This window comes from Misgurnus anguillicaudatus, chromosome 21, assembly GCF_027580225.2.
Source record: "Misgurnus anguillicaudatus chromosome 21, ASM2758022v2, whole genome shotgun sequence".
In the NCBI taxonomy this organism is placed as follows: domain Eukaryota; kingdom Metazoa; phylum Chordata; class Actinopteri; order Cypriniformes; family Cobitidae; genus Misgurnus; species Misgurnus anguillicaudatus.
Genome location: NC_073357.2, coordinates 43,417,189 through 43,431,081, shown reverse-complemented (window position 1 = coordinate 43,431,081; position 13,893 = coordinate 43,417,189). Strand labels below are relative to the sequence as shown.

The 13,893-nt window shown below is 37.8% G+C and overlaps 1 protein-coding gene across 10 annotated transcripts in view; it reads right to left on the bottom strand.

Moving 5' to 3' along the window:
• znf536 (zinc finger protein 536) overlaps window positions 1–12,136 on the bottom strand; it is a 374,641-nt gene extending 362,505 nt beyond the window's left edge. For 8 of the 10 annotated variants that reach the window (XM_055208275.2, XM_055208283.2, XM_055208292.2 and 5 more), the window contains exons 1-3: window positions 11,934–12,136; window positions 10,422–10,613; window positions 4,547–4,728 (exon numbers count right to left, since the gene is read on the bottom strand). The gene's annotated coding sequence lies outside the window, so the exon portion shown is untranslated. The remainder of the gene's footprint in view (window positions 1–4,546; window positions 4,729–10,421; window positions 10,614–11,933) is intronic. The other 2 variants (XM_055208385.2, XM_055208344.2) reach the window with 2 other exon arrangements.
• Between the last annotated feature and the right edge of the window lie 1,757 nt (window positions 12,137–13,893).

The window sequence follows — 13,893 nt, the reverse complement described above, 5'->3', positions numbered from 1 at the left end:
TGGTGGATACTAACTGTGCGCTGGTTCTGTGGAACAAAGTACATTTACCGTGGAGGGGGAGTCAAGGTCGGGTCATCGGCAAACGTCATAAACTCCCATTAACAGGAGTGAGGAAATAAAGAAGGCCACTGATGAGAGGAAATGCGATCTGTAACGATAGATATCTCATTTACTGCATTCTGCCCCATTTTGACACGATTTGCTGCAAGCCAGTTAATATGCAAGTTATCCATCTGAGAGGGCGTGAGACAGACCATTTCAGTGTCAATTTACAGCAAAAAACGCCAATGTAAGTACCCTCCATTCTTCAAAGCTCTTTAGTCTAATTCAATTGTACCTTTCAATACCTTATGATATGCAGGAAGTGCTTGGCTCACTATATCACATTATGGGAGGATAAAATAGTAAAACGGATTTTTTAAAGGAGGCAAGTATGCACAGAGATAAAAGCAGATAAAAAGTGAAGCTTACTTTTGCCTTGTCTGGGGGTTGAAAAGTGGGTATAAGTGCTTTAGATAGTGCTTAGCAGTAAATGCAGGGGATCCATCATCTAACTGCCTCAAATAGTAATGGGAGAAGTTATTCCTTATTGACTTTATTTGACTTGCAGCCTGACAGACTATTCATAACTTTTAAAAAGCAGCTCTGGAAATCGCAAGAGTTTGGGAGGGTAGAGAAAGCGGCACTGCCCTTAACTCGCACCTTACACAGAAAGCGGTCCAAAAGAAAACCTATATGAAAGAGCATTTATGCTTTCAGGAGGGTGGTGAATTCACTGTGATATTAAGAAAATGAATGGGTCTATCAAAACAATTCAAGCTTGAAGTACACTGTTAAAAATTTCTGTAGAAATTACAGTATTGCTGGCAGCTGTTTGCCAGGAACATACTGTAGATTTAAATGTACTGTATGTTATTTTACTGGCGACAGTTTGTTCAAAGTTAAAATGAACATTAAACATTAACAAGTCTTTATCTTTCCAGAATAAAACTATAAAATAACAACCTAGTGCAAAGCATTCTGGGAATATCTGAAGGAAAAAACAGAAAAAGATTGATGAGGATTTCTGGTTCCCAGAATGCTTTGCATGAGGCTTTTATTTTATAGTTTTTCTGTAAAGACTAAGACTTGTTAATATTTAATGTTCATTTGCCTTTGAACAAACTGTTGTCAGTAAATAACATACACTTAAATCTACAGTAAGTTACTGGCAAACAGCTCCATAACTACAGCACATTTTTTAAACTGTTACTGTGCATTCATACCGCCACCGGCGAGAGCGTCAAAGTGGCTGGAAGTCATTCATTTTCAATAAGAGCTCCGGCGCAGCGATTATGTACAGCGTGAGCGTCGAGGAAAATCAGCTCAACTTTATGGTAATGAGCTATGACGCGGTTCGGCGGCAACCAATCGGAAGGCAGAAATGTTCGGCGGCAACCAATAGGAAGGCAGAAACCTCCGCCAGAGAGGAGTTCAGAGAATGCATTAGAGCGTCACAGCGTCCACTACACCTTTTCTTTAGCGCCGTTGGCAGGGCAGCCAGAGCTTTTATTGATGCTCTCGCCGGTGGCGATGTGAATGCACAGTAACGTATCAAACCTCACCAAACTGTCACCAAACATAGGGGTCACTAGGTTAAGCCATTTCTAACATGACCCAAGGTGTCTTAAAAACACAGCACAAGATGCTGAAAATAGTGACGCGTAATGGACTGCATAAGAAGGTTTGATGCACAAGGAGAAATTAAGGTGTAACTCATTTTGGGTGTGCAAATGGGCACTGCAATAAAGCAATGAAAGGGAGTCGCATTACAGGTGCAATATATCACAGCATTTTAAAAATGGGTTTAAGCCATGATTTTCTAAAGTGAAACATTTTGCTACAGTCTGTGAAGTCCAGAACAACAGTGTTCATACTAAAGGATACAAAGGAACTTACCAGTAGGCTTTAAATAATCTTTGCCTATGCTGTCAGAAGGCATATTTTATAGCACTTTTATTTTACATCACATCAGGCAGAAGCTGAAGGACTGAAATTTAAAGATGCATGCTTGGACAACTTTAAAACGCAAACATAAATAACAACAGCTAGTAAAAAATCAGGTGGCCTACATTAGGCATGCATGAAGACTTATAAAAGCACAGAGAAATGCTTTGTGTATTTCCACATTCAAATGAAATACTACGTCTCCAGGAATGTAAACCGATTTTCTATTTACAGCATTTTGTTAAGGGAGATTTGTTTTTACTTGCTAAAAATAATATGGGTATATTATTTATATTATACATATTAAATGGCATTAACTCATTCCCCGACAGCCTTTTTCTCAATTGCCCGCCATAATTTTTTTGTGATTTTTACAAACGTTTCACAAAATGCCTTCCAGGAAAGTTTTCTTCTAAACATAAAAATATATCAAATGAAAGAACAGACCCTCTGCTTTCAAACTAACTACTAAACAAAAAAAAACAGGAAACAACATTTGTTCTCTTTTTATAACCTCTTAAATATGGGTTGGTTTCTTAAAAAATACGAAATGTTGAGCAAAATGCTGAAATAATTGCATTTTTATAAACAAATTTTGTTAGATATCAGATTCAGAATGGTTATCAAAACATAAACAGAGTTTTAAATGTTGAAAAAAATTTGCTTCACTTTTTATAAATTGGGTAAGAGCGCCATCTAGTGGATAATAGCAGAATTACAGATTACCGTAAAAACTCACCAGGAAAGCATCATTGGCATGGAAGTGTTTTTTCTTAATTGACAAGGTAACTCGTCAATCGTAGGGAAAGAATTAAGTTACTAAGTGTCATTTTCAAATGTCTGATTGCAAATATTTGCTTTTGAGTTAAGATGTGCCAAGACAGGCTCAAGCATCCCACGACACTATACAAAATAAGCAGAATATAAAATTGTTAGCTGGAAAAATGATCCATCCAAAATAAACACATTTGGAAAATAATCCATTCACCCAATATAGCCTTCATTGCAAATCTATAGACCATTTCAAAAGATGTAAACATTACTGGTCCAGAAGCACTTCCTGTTTTAGTTTTTTAACACTAGATAAACGTTGGGATAAAATAAAACCAACAGAACATATAGAACTGAATCAAAAAGTTAAACAAACATCTTAAAGATAATGATATATGTGAAATAATAAAAAAACAGTCACAAACTGAGACAGGAGGTGTTTCTGGACCAGTGTTGTTTACATCATTTGAAATGGTCTATAAAATATGTTTTGCCTATTAGGGGTGTGCAAAAAAATCGATTCACATTTGAATCGCGATTCAAGCATTGCCGATTCAGAATCGATTCATAGAATTCCAAAAATCGATTCATATATATATTTTTTTTTAACGTCGCGTTACTATCGTCCTGAAATGAGTTTATCTCAGTATTTCCATAGATGGCGCGTCGAAGTCACACTGACGCCTGCACACTCTTGTCACAGTGTTTCCCCACACATTGCTGTGCAGCGCTGCACAGGTTAACAAGTGCCCAAGTAAATCTGGCATCAAATGTTGTCTTTTTTGTTTTTCCGTGATGATGACACTCTTTAATAATGACATTTTGTGTGCGACATAATGAGTTCGGTGTGCGTTCACGTGCTCTGTTTCTCAATGAATTGGGATGCTACGCGAACAAGCTCGTGTCACATTGTATCCTTTATGTTTCTGAACTTGAGCAAAGTTTTACCATTAGAGGACTTTACGGAGCACCTGCGGCCCATATGGTTCCGGGTTTGTATTTGAAATGGTCAGTCGGGTCCGGGTCAGTCATAGTTAATTACTCCAGGTCCCGAGTCTGATTAATATTGTGTGTAAAACCCGAGTCGAACGGAGAGTGGCCGTGAGCGCTACCGCGCTAAAGCTAGCTCTTTTCTATTATTAATAAACCATATATTTTCTAAAACCTATTGCAATGAACGAGCAAAGCTCAAGCTGACTCAAGATTTACAAAACGCAAAGCTGTAATGTAAAATCCCCTGCCACTGGGACAGCAAGTAGACTTTTGAATCTGAAATAATGAGTGGATTTAGCTTTTTTTAATAGACAAGAGAGAAATAGAAAGAGAGGCACTTTTCCTGCTTCTGCTCTATCTAATAGAAATAATAACCATTATAACACCAGTCACATTTATAATCTATAGACCTGCACTGTCTATCATTAATATGCTATATTATTGTATTTAAGAGAGTTTGATAAAAGGGGTCATCTAATTGCTTTTATAAATACTGGTTATCAGGGTCGTTAATCTATATCCGTAATAGTTATAAATGTATGTCAACATTAATTGCCCTTGAATGTATATCTACAATATGAACAATAAGCAGCCTGTATCAACTACATGGAAGAGAAATATATCATTCATTGTGTAATATTAGCTAAGACAATGGAGCTGAATAAACAGAGGCTGAAATATCTGTCTTGTGATCCTGGTTATCGAAGATGATGAGCCTTTACATCAATGAAAATAGCAACCGCTGTCGCAACCCAATTATGAACAGAATCTTCTCCATTTTGTTTTCTTTTTTTACCTTGTGAACAGTAGGTCAGATGGGATCGACCGGGCGCCAGCGTTCAAAACAGACAGCTCGGCCCCTATTTGAGGATCAATAGCACTGGCTAATGTCTGATCTGTTTTTGTCCATATTCAAATACAACGTGCTGGGATTGTAGCACACATCATCTCCTCAAAGTCATGTACGATTAGGCACGCCTGAGAGACACGAGAAAGAAACAGAGAGGGAAAGAGAGAGAGAGAGAGAGAGAAAAGGAAAATACATTCATTAATGAAAGCCTATCCATGGTTCTGTGTCTCTGATTCAATATTAAAGGCCTTAACCACATACATTTAAATGAGTTCTGTACATATATTGCAATAAAAAGGTACAGAGAGGTTACTTTCAAATATGAAAAAAATTGAATAAGATGAAATGAAACACTGACTAAGAACACATTTTCTCGCTCAGTACATCATGATATGGCTCCAGGCACTACCTTTTGTCTCCATCTCCACACTGACTTAAACTGTGTATTGTAACACGACACCTCTGATTTCATGCAATATGGAGGATTACTGAATTGAATTGAACGCTCAGCGTTTTTGTTCACATTTCTAAATTAGGATTTTCTGTCTCCATAATGACACAGAGAAGTCTCTCTTTTTGCCAAATCAACGCCAGCTATTTATACGAATGGTAATCCTTCACCCTACTCTGAACTGCCAACACAGCGACGGTTTTAAAGTAATGACTAAAAAACAAAAAGACGGCAAATGAAAAGAAATTGGCTTCTTTTCATGTAAAAATACGATTTTACTCACTCGCGCGGAATAATGTGAACAAAATAAATATTCAATGTAGGGGTGCTTTCCCGTTTTTGTAAAACTAAAGTGGAAATGGCTTGTATGGGGAGATGTTATGGTTATGCTAGAGGTTCAAAAATCCTCCTCGAGTCAACCCGACAAGTAGGCCATCAGCCAAGAGATCATTAAGCTAAAGAGTTGAAGTGTCATCGCCAATGTGTGGGGGATGCCATGGCAACAAGGGTTCACCCTGCTTGAGAGACAAGATAAAAAAACAATGTGAGGCAGCGTGCAGGGCCGTGTAACGATCAGTACTGATCGATGGTCTTTCTCTCTAACACCATGCCTCTGTTCTTCCCTCTTTAGAGACGAAGAGGGGAAAGAAAGGGCGGTATCACTTAGGCTTTGTAGCTGGCGGACCTTAGGGGGTCCTTAAACACACAAGAGGAGAAAACGGTGAGGACAGGCGCACTGTGAAAATGGTTGCCTGTGATTATACAAATAGGTGATATATCGGTTCTCCTGAAATCATTGACTGGCTGAAAACTTTCAGGGAGAATCTTCCTCGCGTTAATGCTGTTAAATTATCCAGAGAGAACAACGTATGATTCTGAAGACATCTGCAGGGCTTTTGTATCGGGACAACTGTGTGGCCCCCACTGTTCTGCAACATAAGCCCATCAGATACAATCTAGCTATGTGACGTAAGTGCCATCAGCACCTGGGAACTCAACGCACTCATAAAGGTCTTTTCCGGAATATTCGCTCACTAGCAACATGTCCTGATCAATGAAAGAAATCTGTCAGGAAATCTTTAGCATTAGGTCTGCCTCTTGAATGTGAATCAGGGCCATTCGGCGTCAAAGGTCTTAGGAATCTTCCTTTACGCATCTCTGAGTGTCAATACGGATTACGAGCGCAGCTTTTATCTTTTCAACCACACAGACTATTTACTCATTTAAATGGATGAATAAGTGTTTCCCCCTTCTTCAATAAATAAAAAAATAAAACGACTTTGAATGCATTCAAATCCGGCTCCAAATTCAAATTCGGCTCCCTTATGCATCCTTTGAGATCTAATCTGTCTTTTTAATCCACACAATTCACCGAGGGCAATTTTTTAAACATTCTTCTTTAAGACCTGAACGGATAAACACAGTCTAGCTATTGTCGGGAGCAAAGCACCTTTCTTCGCAACTTAAGACCAACAATTCATTGAGGATTGACTGCTTGGCAAATGACGGCAAGCACATGCAAAGCAGGTGCGGCGTTTAAGAAGCATTTCAACGAAACGCCTGAGCCTCCGACCTTGCTAAGTGCAGCGAAATCATAAAGAACTTTATTTACCGGTATTTCAATGAGGAGAAAAATAGGGCTTTATATCGCAGTGCTATCGACATAAAAAGAGCCAATAAAACCTTTGAAGAAGCGCCACAACGATGAACAAATAAAAGCAAATTTTGACATTTTGCATTCAGCACATCTCTTTATAGGTCAGAGGCAACCCTGGCCGACCCTGCATTGTTTCTAAATGCCATTTTGTAAAAGAGGATCTCAGGAATTAATTAATGCATGGGTAGCTGCCACTGTCAAGAGGCACGCATTAAAATCAATGATTAATAAATTCAAAACACACAACAAATTCAGAGGGGAGATGAAACTAGTATTGTGTTCCCCAGGAAGCGGCCCCAGTGCGGGTCCTCCCACCAGCGAGGCGGCCACTCAGATGCCTAATGGAAAGTCGCCGATGCCAGCTGTGTGCCTGTGAATAAAATCACTTTAATTAAAGGCATTACAATGAACAGAGAATACATGCGGCAGAGTCGACAGGAAACGGCCCTCATACTTGACACGCACGCACACACACATCCGAAGCAGCATAATACCTAAAAGGAACAGATCCCCGATGATCTAAACACAAATAAATCTAAAAGCCCTGAGCTTCTTTCTAAGACCATCAGCCACAACAATTACAGTAAAACACACGTAATTGCATTACAGATCATTTCTGAGGTTCTTTACGATTCCACAAGTCTTATTATCAGGTAATCTGGGCGTTAGGGTGGGAGACTTAGCATTCTTATTAAATTTAGCCTAATTGCCATTCAGATCGTTTGGTTTCAGACCACTGCAATCCACATATCTTTTTACTCTAAATGCTGGGGGAAGTTAAAAGAAAAGCATACAAATGAACACTAAGCCACAAATTGTTTATTCTCAAAATTGTGTGGCAAAAGAATTTCAATTGGCTGTTAGCTTTTGAAACATCGTGCTGTCGAGCAAGCAAACAAAATAGCAAAATTACTGTCCACCCCCATATAACAGACGAAGGGTTCCTCTTAATCTGATATACAACAAAGATGAGCTCTGATTATATTCACCCTCCTCTTCTTGTTTTAAATAGACTGGGAGCAGTGCCCAGAGACAGCTGGGGTAAACTCAGCAGCACAGCTGATGCCGGATCAGTGGAGCAGTTTGCCTATTCAACCATAAGGGGGCAGCAAACTCACACTCACGCAAACTTGACTCACTCATAGGCAAATACCATGCAAATGACAGAATGAATACATAACCCTTTTCCGTATACAATACACAACTAGTGCTAAAATCATGAATTTAACTGATGGTTAAAAAGACTTAACAGTAGTTCCCTGGCTGATCACGAGTCTCGATGGTTAAGTTAATGAGGTTTTAACAGAATGGAGATTAAAAATCAATTGTGACAAAATATATCTGCACAAAAGCTAAAAATGCATACTTAAAAAAGTGCTAAACATAGTAAAAAAAGATCTTTACCAATCATGAGTAATGACATAAACACTGTTTTTAAAGTGACACTTTGTAGTCTTTCAACCTTCATAATATATTTTAAGACCCTTGTGATGGTACATCGACTTAAAATAGGTTGAATGACATGTCAACCGTAACCTGATGGGGTCTGTATCACTTTTACTCGTACTTTTAAACTTGGGGTTTCGGGTAGTAACCCGAGCACAAAAAGAACTACAAAATTCGACTGCTTTACGGCATACGTCAATTCCTCCACTTCCTCAAATTCGGACGTGAGAGCGCAACTATTTATTTTCCTGATGTTTTTATCATGGCCGAAGCAGCAACAAAGAAAAAGAAACCTAAGGTTTTGTCGGAGGAGACCAGAAAGAGAAAACGGAAGAGTGACAGAATAAAAGGAAGGACGAGGATCAATATGAACTAAAGGAGGAGGAGGTGTTCCTGACTGATGCTGACTTGACCCGCCGTCATGCTTTTGGACTAGTAAGTAATGTTATATTGCTTGCATATATAATGGCGCTTTTCCATTGCATAGTACCCCACGGTTTAGTTTAGTTTGGGTCGGGTCAGCTCACCTCACTTGGTTAGCTTTTCCATTGAGTTTAGTATCACTTCGCAGTTGGAGGGATTATAGGCGTGTCGTTATATTTGCGCTGCCTACAGCTGTGACATCATACAAGTGAGAGGAGGAGCGTCGTTGTATATTCCCATACGTTTATTTATTTCTCAGTCCGCCACAAAATTAAAATTGGTCACCACAAATAGATGTTTGCACATCGCGTTTATCACAACCTCTGTATCACATGACAGTTTCTGTTCAAACACCCGAGGCGTCAGCCGACGGCGCTCCGCTGAGCCTCACTGATGTTGCATTTAAGCATATAATGCTGACGTGCTCATCGTGAATGTTCCACCACAAACTGCAAGTCTGGAAAAAACTGTTATGGTGTCGCTTATTCTCAACATGCGGATGTTTTTCATCGCTAAAAGGGAGTTTGGGAACTTATAGCAGAGCACATATGACAACATGTTTGCTCGAGACAGCGCAAGCTAGCACTAAAGGTAAAGCTAACAGAATGACGCTGTGACGTTTCTTTCAGACCAATCAGTGATCTACTGGGTTTTCGCGTCACGTTTAGTATCAGCTCGGGTCGCTTGGAACCCCAACCGAGATGGTATGAAAAAAAGTATCGGGTACCACGTACTGCACCTAATGGAAAAGCTCCCAAAAGTAAACTGAACCAACCCAAACTAAACCAAACCAAACCGTGGGGTACTATGCAATGGAAAAGCGCCATAAGACCTGTCTGGCACCCGAACTTTTGGCATTTGAAAAAAATAAAATCCATGAAATTATATTCATATGACATGCTGGAGGCAAACTGCAGACTTTGTGTGACCTAAATAGTTGTCTTCTTTTCCTTTGCGACAGTGCTGTGATGCATGTGGCCTATAAGGGCGCTAGACGTGGTAAAAAATACATGTTTAGCGCCTCTTAGTGGCCAAAAACTTCCACGGTGTGCCTTTAAAGGGAACATATCATGAAAATCTGACTTTTTCCATGTTTATGTGCTATAATTGGGTCCCCATTGCTTGTATCAACCTAGAAAATGTGAAAAAGATCAACCCAGTAACTTAGTTTTGGTAAACAATTCTCTGCAAGCATGTGAAAAAATAGGTAATTGAAATTGGGCTCCCCTGTGATGTCAGAAGGGGATAATACCGCCCCTTAATCTGCACAATCCACCCACGACGCTGCCATTTAGCGCAGAGATCAGCTCATTTGCATGTTAAAGGACACAACCAAAGCAGCACATTTCTGCTTACACCTACAAAGTGGCAATTTTAACATGCTATAATAAATGTGGTACTTATATGGTATTTTGAGCTAAAACTTCACATACGTACTCTGGAGATTTATTTTACAGCTTTAAAAAGTCTTGTGAAATGTCCTCTTTAAGGATTTCAGAATGTTTCAGCAATTTAACACAAACACACATCAACTTTGGACAGACCTCTGTGAAGCACCCTGAATATTTAAATAACATAAATATATATCAGTAAGATATAGAACAGAATCAGTAAGATTATAACATGTCTAAAAACAGTAAGAGATCAATTTGGTTTTGTTCAGTACAGCCCATAAGAGCTGATAAATATTGTGTGTTACCTTCTTTACATAAATAACTGATTGCAGCTTATTAAAAGAGCTGTGCAAGTCCCTCAGTCGTCCTGAGTGTCAAAGCTGGAGATCATTGAGCCTCTATGGGAAAAACTGAAATGTCAACAGCATACCAGGACAGCAAAAAACTTACCAGAGGCCAGATTCTCTTCTGCCTGAGTTCCCTGCACCATTGCTGCCCTGTTGTAATGACCACTTCTCAGCCTGAGCCCCCTGCATCGCTCCTCTGTCTGGGTCTCTTGTGTCGGTGCTCACTTGTCTGAGCCTGAGTCCCATTCGCAGGTAACCACCACTCCAACATTAAGCCACTGTGGGGAAGACCGGACTGTGTGGAGCATAACAAGAAAAAATAAATTACATTGGGGCAGACTCTTATCTGCCTATAAGCTCCTTTAAGAAAATATGTACCAGACAATGATACATTTTTTAATCTTGTGAGAGGGCTACAATAAAATCAATTCTTTTCATTTTACTATTTTTTAAGAAAGTGGAGGCAAAAACTATGTACAAATTGCTTGTACATACTCTTTTTTATGTCTACTTAAAATGATAGTTTACCAGAATTTTTTTTAAATGGTTTAAAAAAAAAAATCTGCATTATTAAGTCTACCTAGTCTCAGAAGTTACGTCCACTGGTTGTTGACAGAAAATCTGATGTATAAGGCACACTAAATTAAAGTTTTACACAGTTTTACATGTATTTATTTATTTTTTTAACCTTTTGAATTTAGGGCTCTCAGCTGCTGCGCCCTTATGGGATAGAAAGGTGTTCATCCAACATGCATTTAAAAAAAAAATCAGAGTGAGAATCAGACTATCCAGCTGAGGTAATATTCTGTGGGTTTGGACATACAGAACTAATTTCATGGAGGCTACTGATTTTTGCATACTAAACAGTATCGAAGCAGGCGCAGGTATAAGATGCAGGTATCAACTTCACATTTTTATACCTCTAAACAAGAACAAAATAGTTGCTTAATGTCAGTAAGATGGCCTCTTGGGTTGTTCTTGGCCAATAAACCTGCTATGGAGTCCAGAGACTTCTGCCAGTCAGAATAGGCTCAAATATATGGCCTAACCTAAGTTTTTATTCGTAATTTATAAAAAAAAATCAAAACATCAAAACAAATTAACTCTAACTAAAATATGTTTTATTACGCAAAAATGAGAATGAATACATTTTTAGGGATTGCACTTATCTGAACAACTTTTACATGGTTTAAAAAAATCTATTTCGTGTTTTCAAAAGTCTTCAAAATGCACGTGAGCTAATTAAGTTAAGTTCATTTCATAGCCTTGAGCAGCAGTGATGTTGACAGTCATGCAGATATATTGTGGAATTTAGATTCTGATTGTTATTTTTATGCAATCCTGTCATGCTATCTTTACATAACCTTCTTTTACTTTTATGTCGTTATTCATAAGTCATTAGTGAAGAAACGAAACACATCATGTGTAACGTAAGTTAGTCCAGACAGTTAACACCCAGATCTAAATCAAGTAAGTTACTAGACTTCAAATAATCGATACTATTATATTAATATCAAATAAATAATCAATACAGAAGTATAAATAACACTTTTAGATTTTATAATGGCTAACTTAACTAAGTTAGCCCATGGAATTACGATAAGTAATATCTTACCCGTATTGTAACACTGGAAATGGCACAAACTCCAGCGAATTTTTTATCGTTTAACCAAACAACGTCTAGGTTACTAGAGCTGTTAGTACAAACGGGTTCACATTGGTAAAATTATAGATGATTTTACGTTTTTTCCTCAAACTTTTTACCTGAGGAACGAAATAAAAAACCGCGAAGCGCGAAAACCTGGCTCTTCTTCTATAGTGTATGCTGGATTACAAATGAACGTAACGTACAGATGTATAGCGCCACCTGCCACAGTGTTGGTGGCTTTAATCTCATGACATAACATTTTCTGTACAATTACAGCTGCACGAGAAACGTTATGAAATATTTGTTTTCAATGTTAAATTATCAACATTTAAATAATTATTTTACAAATTTACAATTATTTTAGATGCCTTTTCATAACAAGATAAATGATACGAAAATTGTAGGCATTAGTTGTGTGTCTTGTAGATATATAAACACATTTCTAAGCACTCTAACCAGTATATTTCTCTCCTTTTCCTAACTTTTCTTTAACACAACTATAATGATCGGCATTTAATGCATGTGGCATCAAAGTACCGCGAGAGCCCTTTCAAAATTCTGCTTTTCGAATCGGTCTCGCGTTAATTTAATGTCATTCACCGACAGGTCTTGCGCAGCGCCTCATGTAGTTAACACGCCCACTGCCTTGCTTGGCTCGTAAACCCCTCCTACTAGTCGTCGTTCAACAAGTCACGTGTGTAAACAAAGTTGTTGCCACGTGGTTAGGCGGAAAAGCTTATTTGACAGTTCAGTTTGACAGCTCAGAGGAAACATGTTTTGTCCTATTTTTTTACAGTCTGTGGTTTTGTCATAAGATTGGAGAATGATCTTATTCTTTAAACGAAATAGTTGTATTTACTAAACAGACCAAATTGTGAACAATGTTAAGTAAAACGTTATTTAGAACCAAGATTATGGTAACCAGAAATATGCTATAATTAAAGTATCTAACTAAAGAATCGTGTATTGTGCATATTTTGTTGATTTTTGGTACTATTTTATTTATATAATTTTAATTATAATTTTAAAAGAATATATATATATATATATAAACATATATATTGTATGTTTTATGTATGTTTTATTTTATTTATTTTGTATATTTTACTAAAACAAATCTTATTTTTAAAAGAAAAGTTATGTTTAGTGTTCATGTATAGCCGTCTTTATTTGATGGCACTTTTACTTTATATATATATTTATATACCAGTATACCACTTTGTATAGCATGCAGAGCACTGCATTATAACTAATAAAAAACTGCCAAATGCCTAAATGTAATGTAAACATTACATTTACATTAAATGACTATGAGAATTAATATTTATCCATTTGAATTAAGGAAAATTTGTATGCAAATAAAACCCCTTCACTGCCTCTCTGAACACTAGAGAGCTTTGATGAAGATAGCCTGCTAATAATCAAAAGCAAGTTATATTTGCCTAAAATTAATCATTTAAAGTAAGTAAAACCAATTACTTTCCACCTTATACTGAAAAAGAACAACACATTTCAACATTGACAGCACCTGAACTCTTCAATAACAATCACAAACAAGCAATTCACTCAAGGGCCGGAAAAGCTGGCCCTTATAAAGTCTAAAAAGAACAGCCGTTCCTGCTTCTGCAATTGACTAAGCTTTTAGGGATTTTATGTTAGCCCCCTCGCTTAGGACACTGGCGTCAAATCGCTTTGAAAGTTTCCTAAATTGCTTAATGTCCAACAACATCAGCAATAAAGTTCTACTAATCTGTCTGTCTAAGAAAAAGCATTCTACATATGCCAGAATTTTGTCAGCAACTTTATTATTGAATATCATGTCATAGTATGATATTCATGAAAATTAATGTCAGACAGGGACCATACAGCTCTGACTAGGTGTGACTTTTGGCAGTGGTGACTGGAAGATCATCCAATGGGCACCTGC